Source organism: Triticum urartu, chromosome 5 (genome assembly GCF_003073215.2).
Source record: "Triticum urartu cultivar G1812 chromosome 5, Tu2.1, whole genome shotgun sequence".
Lineage (NCBI taxonomy): Eukaryota > Viridiplantae > Streptophyta > Magnoliopsida > Poales > Poaceae > Triticum > Triticum urartu.
Window position 1 is genome coordinate 456,518,930 of NC_053026.1, and position 13,969 is coordinate 456,532,898.

Below are 13,969 nucleotides of genomic sequence, written 5' to 3' on the forward strand. Positions count from 1 at the left end.
GATTTAGAAGCTCAAAACAAAAACAAAAAACAATGACATTTGGGACATGTTTCCCCATACTGAAGATTAAAACCAAGAAGTTCTATTTTAAAAAATGGAGTAGTTCAATGTATATAAAAAACTCAGGTTCTCTTGTCAATAGAGAAAAAACCCACAAGTTCAATTTGAAAAAGCGGAGCCGTTTGATATTTATTTCAAAATCAGTATTTTTCTAGTTACTAAAGAATAAAACCAATAAGTTCAATTTCAAATAATGAAGAAGTTAGATGTTTCTAAAAACCTCCAATTTTTCACATTTCTAAAAATACACAATGAAGTAAAATAAAAATGGTAGAGCGGTTCAATGTCTACAAAAAACTCAGATATTTTCACGTAACCGAGAGAAGTTCAAATTGATAACTCCCAGAAGTGCATGTACTATGCAGTGTGCATTTGTATGAAAAAATGGCTAAAAGTTTTGTTGCTAGAAGTTCAAGTGCTTGGCCCAAGAAAGTTCAAAAATTCTTGTGAGAGTGGTTCAACAAAAATACGTGACAAAAGTTCAAGGTGAAAACAGCGGAAAGCTCAACTACTACACGGAATGCGTTTCGGATAACAATATAAGAATAGAAAACTAAAAGCTTCAAAGGTAACAACTGCAATGAATTTGTAACACCCGTCTACATGAAAAACTTGCTTCTATTCATAAGCTTTCCAATGGTATATTATGTGCTACATTTCGATGAACGGTTTAAAAATTTCGTGTATACCGTTTAAAACACGTATTTATGCATTCCAAAAATTCTTTTGAACCATCGCGACTATGAAAAACTGATCAACACGGGAAAGTTGCGTGTTTCCAACAGCTTTGCATCAGTATATCATTTGCTCAATTCCTGTAAGTGGTTCGGGAGTTAAGGGCAAAAAATAGCAGGTCAAAAATAGAGTGAAGTTCAAAAAGACATGTCCCAGAAGTTCAACTACTTCACGCAGTGCATTTCCGTTTGTGGTGAACGCAAAAATCATGATCTTGCCATTTTCTAATTTACTTCAAAACGGCAGGAATATCATTTATGTAAGTTCAAGTTCTCGGTCGGAGAAAGTTAAAAAATATATTGTGAAATAGGTTTATACAAAAGGAATATCATTTGTGTAACACTAACGAATGGATGCGAAAATTACAAACAAAAAGTCACAAAAGTTCATCGTGAAAATAGCAGGAAGTTCAACTACTATGTTGAATGAATTTCAGATGAAAAACTTCTAAAATCATCGCGAGTATGAAAAAATGATGAACACGGGAAATTTGCGTGTTTATAGCGGCTTTCCATCGGTATAGCACTTGCTCAATTCCGGTGAATGGATGGAGAGCTACGAGTAGTGGATGGATATCTACGAGCAAAAAAATGACGTGAAAAACAGAGTGAAGTTCAAGTAGACATGCCGAGAAGTTCATGTTCTTCACGCGGTGCATTTTCAAAGAATCTGTTTCATGATAAAGATAGAACCAATGATCTCGCCATTTCTGAAATTACTTAAAAACGACTAGGGATCAGATAAAATCATCAACATGAAAAAGTTTCACATTTTTCGTAGTTTTTCAATGGTATGTTATTTGCCCCATTCCGATAAACTTTGTTAAAATTACGACGAAAATACGTTTTAGGCATTTTAAAAATTGACTTGAAACAGTAAGTAATTAGGAGAAACAATATATAGTAAAAAGTTTCGCATTTCCTCAAGCTTTCCAACGCCATATCATTGTCTGCATTCGGACTTACGCTTAAAAAATTAGCTCGAAAATACAAACTCGGTGCAACTTCGACCGTTTTCTAAATTTCTTTTAAACCATTCAAAATTAGAAAAAACTTTCAACATGGAAAAGTAGCGCATTTTCATAAGCTTTCCAACGCCATATCATTTGCCTCCATTGAATTAGCCGTTTAGAAATGTCATCAAAAATACAAACTCAGCCGTTCGATTTGCGAAATTTTATGATTTTCCAAATTACTCTATAACCATAGGGAAGTAGAGAAAACTTCCAACATGTGGATGAAGCGGTTTTGCAGCAGCTTTTCAATGCCATATTATTTGCCTCATTCCGATAAATGGTTTAGAAATACGATTCATGTTTTTTGTATGAACAAAAAACGGTTTTCAAAACTGCTCTTAAACCGCTTACATTTTGCCAAAAAATTTAACTTGGGTCATGATACTGGTGTCCATAGCTTTCCAACGGTATATCGCAAGCCCCATTTAGGCAATGTTGGCGGAAGTTCAACCTAACACTAGGAGAAGTTCAGGTCAAACAACTCAGGCAGTAATATTGCAAAAAAACGCAATTTCATCACGACCCGAGAACAAAATCCGCCAACGAGTGAGATTCCTATTTAAAACCGGTATTCAGTTGCTAAAAATGTTTCTATATTACACTAAAATCATATAAAACACGACTAACCAGAATAATTTGCGTGGGAAGGCACGATTGCGAAGATAGCCCGAAGGTCGGGTTCGTACAGAGGGAAGTTCAGGCGCGTTACTCAGGCATTTTCAGGTTGTGATCAGAATATTATTCTGATCCCGTGATCAGAATAGTGTTTCTGTATATATACATACATATATATATATATATATATGTGTGTGTGTGTTGTTGTTCTAATAATGATCATGATGCCTTCATGTCCGTATTTTATTTTATCGACACCTCTATCTCTAAACATGTGGACATATTTTTTGATATCGGCTTTCGCTTGAGGACAAGCGAGGTCTAAGCTTGGGGGAGTTGATACGTCCATTTTGTATCATGCTTTTATATCGATATTTATTGCATTATGGGCTGTTATTACACATTATGTCACAATACTTATGCCCTTCTCTCTTATTTTACAAGGTTTACATGAAGAGGGAGAATGCCGGCAGCTAGAATTCTGGGCTGGAAAAGGAGCAAATATTAGAGACCTATTCTGCATAACTCCAAAAGTCCTAAAACTCCAAAAAAGTCAGTTTTGGAATATATAAAAAATATTGGACGAAGAAAGCACCAGAGGGGAGCCACCCACTATCCACGAGGGTGGGGGTGCGCCCTACCCCAAGGGCGCGCCCCTGCCTCGTGGGCCACCTGGAGGCCCCCCGATGCCCATCTTCTGGTATAAGGTGTCTTTTGCCCTGGAAAATATCAGAAGAAAGTTTTCGGGACGAAGTGCCACCGTCTCGAGGCAGAACCAATCTGGGGTTCCGCGGAGCTGTTCTGCCGGGGAAACATCCCTCCAGGAGGGGGAAATCGTCACCATCGTCATCACCATCGAATCTCTCATCAGGAGGGGGTCAATCTCCATCAACATGTTCACAAACACCATCTCCTCTCAAACCCTAGTTCATCTCTTGTATCCGATCTTTGTCTCAAAACCTCAGATTGGTACCTGTGGGTTGCTAGTAGTGTTGATTACTCCTTGTAGTTTATGCTAGTTGGTTTATTCGGTGGAAGATTATATGTTCAGATCCTTTATGCAGATTAATACCCCTCTGATTATGAACATGAATATTATTTGTGAGTAGTTACATTTGTTCCTCAGGACATGGGAGAAGTCTTGTTATAAGTAGTGATGTGAATTTGGTATTCGTTCGATATTTTAATGAGATGTATGATGTGAATTTAGTAACGAACGTGAATCATATGACCATGATGAAAACTAGCTTGACGATAATTCCCATGTGTCCTCGGGGGAACGTTCCTTTATATAAGAGTTTGTCCAGGCTTGTACTTTCCTACAAAAAGGATTGGGCCGCCTTGCTTCACCTTGTTTACTTTTGTTATTTGTTACCCGTTACGAATTACCTTATCACAAAACTATCTGTTACTGGTAATTTCAGTGCTTGCAGAGAATACCTTACTGAAAACTGCTTGTCATTTCCTTCTGATCCTCGTTGGGTTTGACACTCTTACTTATCGAAAGGACTACGATAGATCCCCCATACTTCTGGGTCATCATACGTTTACGACATTCGGACACACTGTCAGTGTCAATACCTGCAGATCTCGGGTAGGGGGTCCCGAACTGTGCGTCTAAGGATCGAAGGTAACAGGAGACAAGGGACACGATGTTTACGCAGGTTTAGGCCCTTTTGATGGAGGTAATACCCTACATCCCGCTTTATTGACTTTCATGAATATAGGGGTTACAAGAGTTGATCTACCACGAGATCGTAAGGGCTAAACCCTAATTGTCTAGCCTGTATGATTGTGATTGTCTCTACGGACTAAACCATCCGGTTTATATAGACACCGGAGGTGGCTAGGGTTGTACAGAGTCAGTTTAAAGAGAAAGGAATATTCATATCTACGCGCTAAGCTTGCCTTCCACTCTAAGGAGAGTCCCATCCGGACACGAGCGAAGGCCTTCTATCTTGTATCTTCACGGCCCATCTGTCCGGCCCACATCATGTAGCCCGGACACCCAAGGACCCCATAATCCAGGACTCCCTGACACACCATTACACTGTGGTGTTCTAGGTGGCATGAGTTGTGAAACTATTCCACATTGTTTTAAATGAAGGCCAAACTCGTAACTCAAACATTCGCCTCCGCGATCAGATCGTAGAAACTTTATTTTCTTGTTACGATGATTCTCCACTTCACTCTGAAATTCTTTGAACTTTTCAAATGCTTCAGACTTGTGTTTCATCAAGTAGATATACCCATATCTGCTCAAATCATCTGTGAAGGTCAGAAAATAATGATACCCACCGCGAGCTTCAACACTCATCGGCCTGCATACATCGGTATGTATTATTTCCAATAACTCATCTTGCCCGTGAGGCATTGTTCGCAAGTATCAAATGATTCATAATCAAGTGACTCTAAAAGCCCATTTGCATGGAGTTTCTTCATGCATTTTACATCAATATGACCTAAATAGCAGTCCCACAAATATGTTGCACTATCATTATCAACTTTGCATCTTTTGGCATCAATGTTATGAATATGTCTATCCCCACAATCGAGATTCAACTAAAATAGACCACTCCTCAAGGATGCATGACCATAAAATATATTAATCATATAAATAGAACAACCATTATTATCTGATTTAAATGAATAACCGTCTCACACTAAACAAGATCCAGATATAATGTTCATGCTCAACGCTGGCACCAAATAACAATTATTCAGGTCTAAAACTAACCCCGAAGGTAGATGTAGAGGTAGCGTGCCGACGGCGATCACATCGACCTTGGAACCATTCCCGATGTGCATCGTCACCTTGTCCTTAGCCAATCTTCGTTTAATCCGTAGCCCCTGTTTCGAGCTACAAATGTGAGCAACTGAACCAGTATCAAATACCGAGGCGCTACTATGAGCATTATTAAGGTACACATCAATAACATGTATATCAAATATACCTTTGGTCACTTTGCCATCCTTATCCGCCAAATACTTGGGGCAGCTCCGCTTCTAGTGACCGGTCCCTTTGCAGTAGAAGCACTCAGTTTCAGACTTGGGTCCAGACTTGGGCTTCTTCCCGGGAGGGGCAACTTGCTTTCCATTCTTCTTGAAGTTCCCCTTCTTTCCCTTGCCCTTTTTCTTGAAACTAGTGGTCTTGTTAACCATCAATACTTGATGCTCCTTCTTGATTTCTATCTCCGCAGCTTTGAGCATAGCGAAGAGCTCAGGAATTGTCTTATCCATCCCTTGCATATTACAGTTCATCACGAAGCCTTTGTAGCTTGGTGGCAGTGATTGGAGAACTTTGTCAATAACACTATCATCTGGAATATTAACTCCCAGCCGAGTCAAGTGATTATGATACCCAGACATTTTGAGTATGTGTTCACCGACAGAACTGTTTTCCTCCATCTTGCAGCTATAGAACTGGTTGGAGACTTCATATCTCTCAACTCGGGCATTTTCTTGAAATATTAACTTCAACTCTTGGAACATCTCATATGCTCCATGACATTCAAAATGTCTCTTAAGTACCGATTCTAGGTCGTAAAGCATGGCACACTGAACTATCGAGTAGTCATCAGATTGAGCTTGCCAGACGTTCATAACATCAACATGTGCTCCTGCAGCATGCCTTTCACCAAGCGGTGCATCAAGGACATAATTCTTCTGTGAAGCAAAGAGGATAATCCTCAACTTACGGACCAATTCCATGTAGTTGCGACCATCATCTTTCAACTTTGCTTTCTCTAGGAATGTATTAAAATTCAAGGGAATAGTAGCACTGGCCATTGATCTACAACATAGATATGAAAAAACTATCAGGACCAAGTTCATGTTAATTAAGTTCAGTTAATCATATTACTTAAGAACTCCCACTTAGATAGACATACCTCAAGTCATCTAAATGATACATGATCCAAATCAACTAAACCATGTTCGATCATCACGTGAGATGGAGTAGTCATCAATGGTGAACATCTCTATGTTGCTCATATCGACTATATGATTCACATTCGATCTTTCGGTCTCCAGTGTTCCGAGGCCATGTCTGTACATGCCAGGCTCGTGATACGTCTCCAACGTCTTTATAATTTTTTATTGTTCCATACTATTATATTATCTGTTTTGGATGTTTAATGGGCTTTAATATGCTCTTTTATATTATTTTTGGGACTAACCTATTAACCGGAGGCCCAGTGCCAGTTTCTGTTTTTTTGCCTATATTAGAGTTTCGCAGAAAAGGAATACCAGACGGAATCCAAACGAATGAAACCTTCATGATGATCTTTCTTGGACCGAAAGCAATCCAGAAGACTTGGAGTTGAAGTCTGGAACTCTGTGAGGCGGCCACGAGGCAGGAGGGCGCGCCCCCACCCTCGTGGGCCCCACGTAGCTCCACCGACATACTTCTTTCGCCTATATATACTCTTATACCCTAGAAACATTAGGGGGAGCTATCGGCGTTCTGGGAACGGGAGTCCCCAGACTTGCCTGCCTGCGGCCTGCGGCGTGGCTCAAAAGGGGGCCCAGCATGGCCCATCTTCATCAACACAGACCCAAGACCCTCGCGAGGGGCCAAGCCTCGCGGGGTGGACGACACGGAGCTTCCTCAGGCACGGCCTCATCAGGCTGGCTCGCGAGGAGGCGGAGAGATCGAGGCGGGGTACCTCACGAGGTGCCCGTGATGCAAGCCGTGACGACCAAAGGCGCCAGGCGGGCGCCAGCCGCGCAGTGTCCTCCTTTCCTCTTTGGTGCAAAGGGAGCAAGCGCAGGCGAGAGCATCAAGCAAAGGCACCCGTTTCGGTGCAACGAGACCAAGACCAGTCGAACGGCAGGGAGGAAGTCATTGTGGAGCCCAAGCCAGTGTCACCACCAGAGCCTTTGGCAGGCGAGGACCAACTTTAGTCTGGATAAGTGTACCAGATGTTCCCCTTCAAAATGGCCAATTGTTGGCGCCCTTCCCGCTCAATATTTGGGAAGAGGCCCAGGGCCTTTGCCTATAAATAGGGCTAGCCACCCCCAGGGTAGGGAGGCAATCAAGAAGGGAGAATCTAGAAGCCAAGAGAGAAACTAGCTAGGATCGGATCGAGTAGCATCACACACAGAGAGAGAGAAGGGCGACTGAACTCCTCCTAGCAGTTCATCCCCCCAGCCAAGAACAGACCCTCGCGAGGCTGTTCTTCCTTGTATTTCTCATCATCATCAGCCCAAGAGGCAATCCACCACACCACACACTGGAGTAGGGTATTACACCACAACGGTGGCCCGAACCAGTATAAACCCTGTGTCCCTTGTGCTGTTATTTCCATAGCTTAGATCTTAGCAAGGTGGAGGGGTGCAGGTAGGTAGAAGGAGAAATCTCCGCGCGCACCCCAGTGTTCGAACCTCAAGGGTCTGCCGGAACCCAAAATCTGACATTTGGCGCGCGAGGTAGGGGTGCGCCGGAATTCGTCTTCCACTACCCTGTTCTCCTCCGACCATCGCGTCCATGTCTGACGCTCGTCGGGCCCTCGCCGAGCGCCGGGCCGCTCTCGCTTCCTGGGTCACCCAGACGGCTCCTGTAGGCGGGCGTCCTCGCCGTTCCCCGTCACCTACCGTCAACGCTGCACCGGCCCGGCGGGGAACGAGCAGCAAGCGTCGTCTCAGCATCCGTCCATGCGGCAAGACGGCCGCACCGCTACTCCCTTGCTCACCCCAGCTGGTTCTTCGTCCCGCGCAATCCGCGCACCCATGGACGCTCGAGCTGCGCTCATCGCGGCAAACGAGCTCCTGCGCTACCGTCCCGTCGACGACGTCTACGAAGAATGGCTCGACCGCGTCGCCGAGCTCGTCCGCGCCGCAGGGGGCTCTCCTGCGCCGTCCGTTCCGCTGCACCGCACCCCGCCCCACGCGGGCGACGAAGCTTCGGGGGCGCCCCAGCCGCCTCCTCCTCAAGAAGGCGCCATGGCTCCAAGGCGCGTGGCCCCTGGGCGGAACTCGCTCCGTCAGGTGCCAGCGCGGCAAGAGCAGAGCTGCCAAGAAGTCCCTCGGCCGCAAGAAGCTGCCCGGGCGCTCCCTGCTCCAGCACGTCGCGACCATGCTCCTGCTCCCGCACGTCAAGACCCCGCGCTGCTCCCAGCTGCAGCGCATGGGGACATGCAAGACCAAGCTCTCCGTCACCCAAGGCCTCCCGTGGCCACAGCAGGCTGCCGTGCCTTCACCACCGAGCTACGCAGCGTCGCGTAGCCCAGCAAGTTCAAGCTAGACCTGCCTCCTCGTTACGACGACACGGCCGACCCTGCGGAGTTCCTCCAGCTCTATGAGATGGGCATCGAAGCTGCCAACGGAGACGAGAAGGTCATGGCGAACTGGTTTCCCATGGCGCTCAAGGACGGGGCCCGCACCTGGCTCCTGAACCTGGCTCCAGGCACGATCTCCTCCTGGGACGAGATGCGCACCCGCTTCATCGCCAACTTCCAAGGTACTCACGACCAGCCACCCGCCGTGAGCAACATGCGCCACGTCAAGCAACAACCCGGAGAGACCCTGCAGAAGTACATCCAGCGCTTCAACAACGCACGCCTCAAGATTCCCAAGGTCAGCGAGGAGGCCATCATCTCAGCCTTCTCCGACGGCGTGCGCGATGTCAAGATGAAGGATGAGCTGGCTATGCATGAGGACCTGTGCACTTCCTTGGAGTTGTTCAACTTGGCAACCAAGTGCGCCAGGGCTGAGGAAGGGCGTCTCTCCCTCCTCGAGCTGCCTGCCGCAGACCCAGAAGAGAAGGAGCCCAAGGCCAAGGATGGGAAGCGCATGGGGGCTGCCGTGCTCGCGGCAGAACCAGACACCAAGCGGGGCAGAGATCAGCCCGAATCTTCCAAGGGCAGTCGGTACTGTGTGTACCATGACCTCCACACCCATAACACCAACGAATGTCAAGAGCTCCGAGCCGTGCGAGAAGGAAGGATCGGCCGTCGCCCCGACCACGGTGACCGGGGCTACGGTCGAGGAGGAGGAAGGAACGCAGGACGCTGGGAAGACCGCTGCCCGCGCCAAGGGTGGCGCGATTGACCTCGCGAGGATCGCTGGCAAGACCCGCCTCGCGAGGGAGAATGGAGGGATCAGCCTCACGAGGATCACCCGCAAGGCAACGCAGGCCTCCCTCCGCTGCCGCCGCAGCCAAGGAGAAACGAGGACCGCCATCAGGACGAGGGGGCTGGGGGCTTCCAGGACCCGCACGCGATCGCCTGCATCCTGGGCGGGGCTCAAGCCCTGGCCTCTCAAGGCATCTTCAAGAAGTTCACCCGCGAAATGAATGCAGTCGTCCCCAAGCTCGAAGCCACGCGCCCTCTCAGGTGTTCGGCGTGCGCCATAACGTTCAGCTCAGCAGATCAGCTCAAGTGTGCGGCCATAGCCGGAGTCCTCCCGATTCTTTGTTCCCCAATCATCAGCAACTTGGTGGTCACCAGGACCCTCATCGATGGCGGGGCAGGGCTCAACCTCCTGTCCGTGGAAACATTCAACAATCTCCAAGTGCCCTACAACTAGCTTCAGCCAACCAAGCCTTTCTCTGGAGTCACCGACGGCTCCACGGTCCCGATTGGGCAGGGCCGCCTCCCTGTCACCTTCGAGGCACGCGACAACTACCACACCGAGCTCATCGACTTTGACGTCGCTCACATTCGCCTGCCGTACAACGCCATCCTTGGGTACCCAGCGCTGGCCAAGTTCATGGCCGTAACTCACCACGGCTACAACGTCCTCAAGATGCTAGGAAGTGGCGGAGTCATCACGGTGCCCTGTGAAGAGAAGGACGCGGTGTGTTCCCTAGAACGAGCCTTTCAGGCCGCATCAGTGGAAGACGTGGATCGCGGAAGCAGGAGGCTTCCCGAGACCGCCCCCAAGAAGAAGAAGACATCGTCCGGCCTGGCCCCTCAGGAGGCAGGCCCCTAAGAGCCCGCGCCTGCCCAGGGGGAACCTCCTTCCATCGCATAGGAAAGCGCGCCCGGCGCCCTCCTCAGGCAGGGCTCGGGGGCTCTCCCCTGGAGGGCCACCGACCTGGCTAAGGTCACGAGGGAGGCGCTTGGGCACCACATGGAGGCGTGTTTCGAAGCACGTTTCCCTCAAGAAGGAGTAAGGCAAGGAGAGCCAGACCCTCAGGAGCTCGTCAGCAAGGCCATTCAGGAGCTACAGGAGTCAAGAGTCATGAAAGGCGGCCGCCGCCTACCAGCTGTGGCTCCCCATCCAGGCAAGGATGGTGGGCTGCGCTTCTGGATCGACATACCAGGGCTCAATCGAGTCGCCTCTCTGGAGCGCCTCTGGCCCTCGCGAGTGGGGCGTTGCGAAGGTCCACCCCACAGCTACGTTCGCATGCCTTACGACTTGCCGAACGCGGCTGCCACGTACCAGCGCCTCATGAGGGGCATCATGGAGGCTCAAGAGGCCAGGCATTCCGCAGCCCTGGCGGAGATGGAGATGGTCCGCGAGGAGCCACCAGCGCCTCTGGAGCCTCCCGAGGCCCCTGGGCCTGGGGGCTCATGAGGATCGGCTTCCGCAGCCCACCGAGTCTGCTACACCAACACTCCTTCGTCCTCAACATCATCAGGTGACATCTTTCAAGTTTCATTTCCAGCTGGGAGCGCCCCCCAGGGCTGCATTATTCCCAGGCCGCGTGGGTCCGTCCATGCGGCATGTATCCCTTTTATTTCATGTTGTTAGCTTACTTTGTTGGGGGCGCCCCACGGGCTGCATCATCCCCAAGTCGCTCAGGCCTGACCCAGTGATGTCCGCCTTCCCAGCATCTATTTGAATGAATCCACTCCTTCGCGGCTAATGTGTTTGACCTAGTTGCCCGCTCAACTGACGCCAACTGACGGAGCTGCTCCCGAACGGCACGACGCTTGCGCATGGGTCCGTCCCTGCAACGCCGACAAACCTGAATGGCTGAGCTCTGGCCGCGGCAGCCCCGCATGGAGCCACCTCGTCAAGCCTTCAGTGCCTCATCGCCCCTCGGAAGCAACCAACAGCTGACTGTCAATTGTCATGGCAACCCCTTGTTCTTTCTATGATGGGTCTACAGGATCTCCTAAAGGAGCTGCGTCAGGCGAGGCCCTTGCGGTGTCTCCTTCACTCTCATCCGCATGAACCTCTTGCATGTTAAAGGGGGGGGTGCCTGAGCATCGCGACTCAGGGCTCCTACTAGCTCTCCAGCCCTCACCCTCTGGCCTTGTCCACGGCATCGTGACCTGGCATACCAGCGACGGCTGAGACTCGCTCAAGGGCCGGGACCCGAGGACGTAGAGCAGAAAGGGGAGCAAAGGTGAGAGGGGAGGGACACGCGAGGACCTCGCCGAGCAACCTCACGCCTGCCGATGCACGGACCCGGTGACACACCAGAGAGCGTTCCTTGATTCTCGAGATAAGTCACCACCCGGAAGCACCAGCTACCGTGGCACCATCCCCGCACCTAATGCAATCCCGTGTTAGCGACGCCGCTCTCCTTTCTCACCGAACGACGGCTGCTTCAGCGCCAAAGGGGACCTCCTGAGCATCGCGACTCAGGGGCTCTTACCGGACCCCGGGTCACTCACCTCCTGGCCTTGACCACGGCATCGCGACCTGGCATACCAGCAATGGTTGAAGCCGCCTTGGGACTGGGACCTGTTGGCGCAGAGCACCAAGCCCTCGTGAGGTTCGAAAGGAAGAACTAAGCTAAGACGGAATGAGCAACTCGCACAATTCTACGACAAGGGTTATATTAACAAACAGGATCACAGGCACCTTACAAGCCCCCACGGGACGCGTCTTTGATTCCTTGCAGGGAACTGATCCTAAAAGGACGCTAACTACACGTGCCCCTGCAAAAGACGCCATCGTCAACAGCGGGCCGTCAAGCACCGGCACCAACCCCATCCAGATCAGAGTCGGTGACGGCCTTACGAGCCCGCCCTGCTCCAGGAGCGGTGCCGGCTCGGGGGCTCGTAGCTGTTGTCGCTCGTCTCCGGAGTCGCGAAGAGCTCGCCGGAGTCGCTGGACCCTCCGACGCCTCCGCCGCCTGAGCAGCCACCAAGGGAGCGGTCGGCGGGCCCAGTCCTCGCCGTAGCAGGGTCCCGACCACCTCTCCCGAGGCAGCACTCTAGCCGGCGCCCATTCGCATCAAAGACCTTGAAGAACATCACCGAAGCACCGTCGTACTCCAAGTGGATCACGAAGGTGCCTCTTGTCCTGCAAACCCGGGCGATTTCGCTCCAGCCTCGAGTCATGAAGACCTCGCCCGGGGCAACGACCGCGACCTCTGCCTCGGTCGCGAGGGTGCTGCAGCTGGCGTGCTGTAGCCAAAGCTCCAGGAGTTCTCCCTGCGGGATGATGGAGGCGAAGAAGGGAGGAAGGCAAATCCAAGACTGAGGAGGCATGGCGGCATGGAGCACAAACTCTCGGGAGGAGCCCTCGGTGTGGACCCCGGGGGGGACGACCCACACCTTCGTGACCCGTCGGCGCCGACAGCGGCGCTGCCCGTGGCGATCGGCATCGACTCCTTCAGAGACCTCGATGTGGGCGTACAAGGGAAGCGGGAACCCCGGCGGTGGCCGCTCGCACCAGGGCCTCGACACCACATGATGGGCCCCCTCGTCCCGGCCGCGGAGGGCGAGCTGTTTCTTTGGCGGGAGCGGGTCTGGTTCCTCTCGGGGAGCCTTTCCCTTCTCTGCCGCCGAGAACCGACGGATCGGAGCCATCGCAGCAAGACGGAGCAAGGACCGGGAAGAAGGAGAAGCAAGAAGGGATGGACTGGAAGGGCACGCGCCGTTCCGTACTTATGGCCGACGAAGGCCAACCGCCGACCTCCACGATCACAGGTAATCATGACCCGCTTTGCATGCAGGGACTTGTCCAATCCGTGCAGTTGCTGAGGCGCCGTGGGGAAGTGGAGACGCCCACGTCCAATCAACCGCCACGCGGCGCCCAAGCCCGCAGGCTGTTAGGGCCCGCGGCGCTTCGCTCTTGCCCTTTCGCCTCCCTGCATGGCCAAGTCCGGGTGCGCCTTGGGCCCGGGGGCTACTATTGGCGTTCTGGGAACGGGAGTCCCCAGACTTGCCTGCCTGCGGCCTACGGCATGGCTCAAAAGGGGGCCCAGCACAGCCCATCAACACAGACCCAAGACCCTCCCAAGGGGCCAAGCCTCGCGGGGCGGACGACACGGAGCTTCCTCAGGCACAGCCTCATCAGGCTGGCTCGCGAGGAGGCGGAGAGATCGAGGCGGGGTACCTCATGAGGTGCCCGTGACACAAGCCGTGACGACCAAAGGCGCCAGGCGGGCGCCAGCTGCGCAGTGTCCTCCTTTCCTCTTTGGTGCAAAGGGAGCAAGCGCAGGCGAGAGCATCAAGCAAAGGCACCCGTTTCGGTGCAACGAGACCAAGACCAGTCCAATGGCAGGGAGGAAGTCATTGTGGAGCCCAAGCCAGCGTCACCACCAGAGCCTTTGGCAGGCGAGGACCAACTTTAGTCAGGATAAGTGTACCAGATGTTCCCCTTCAAAATGGCCAATTGTTGGCGCCCTTCCCGCTCAAT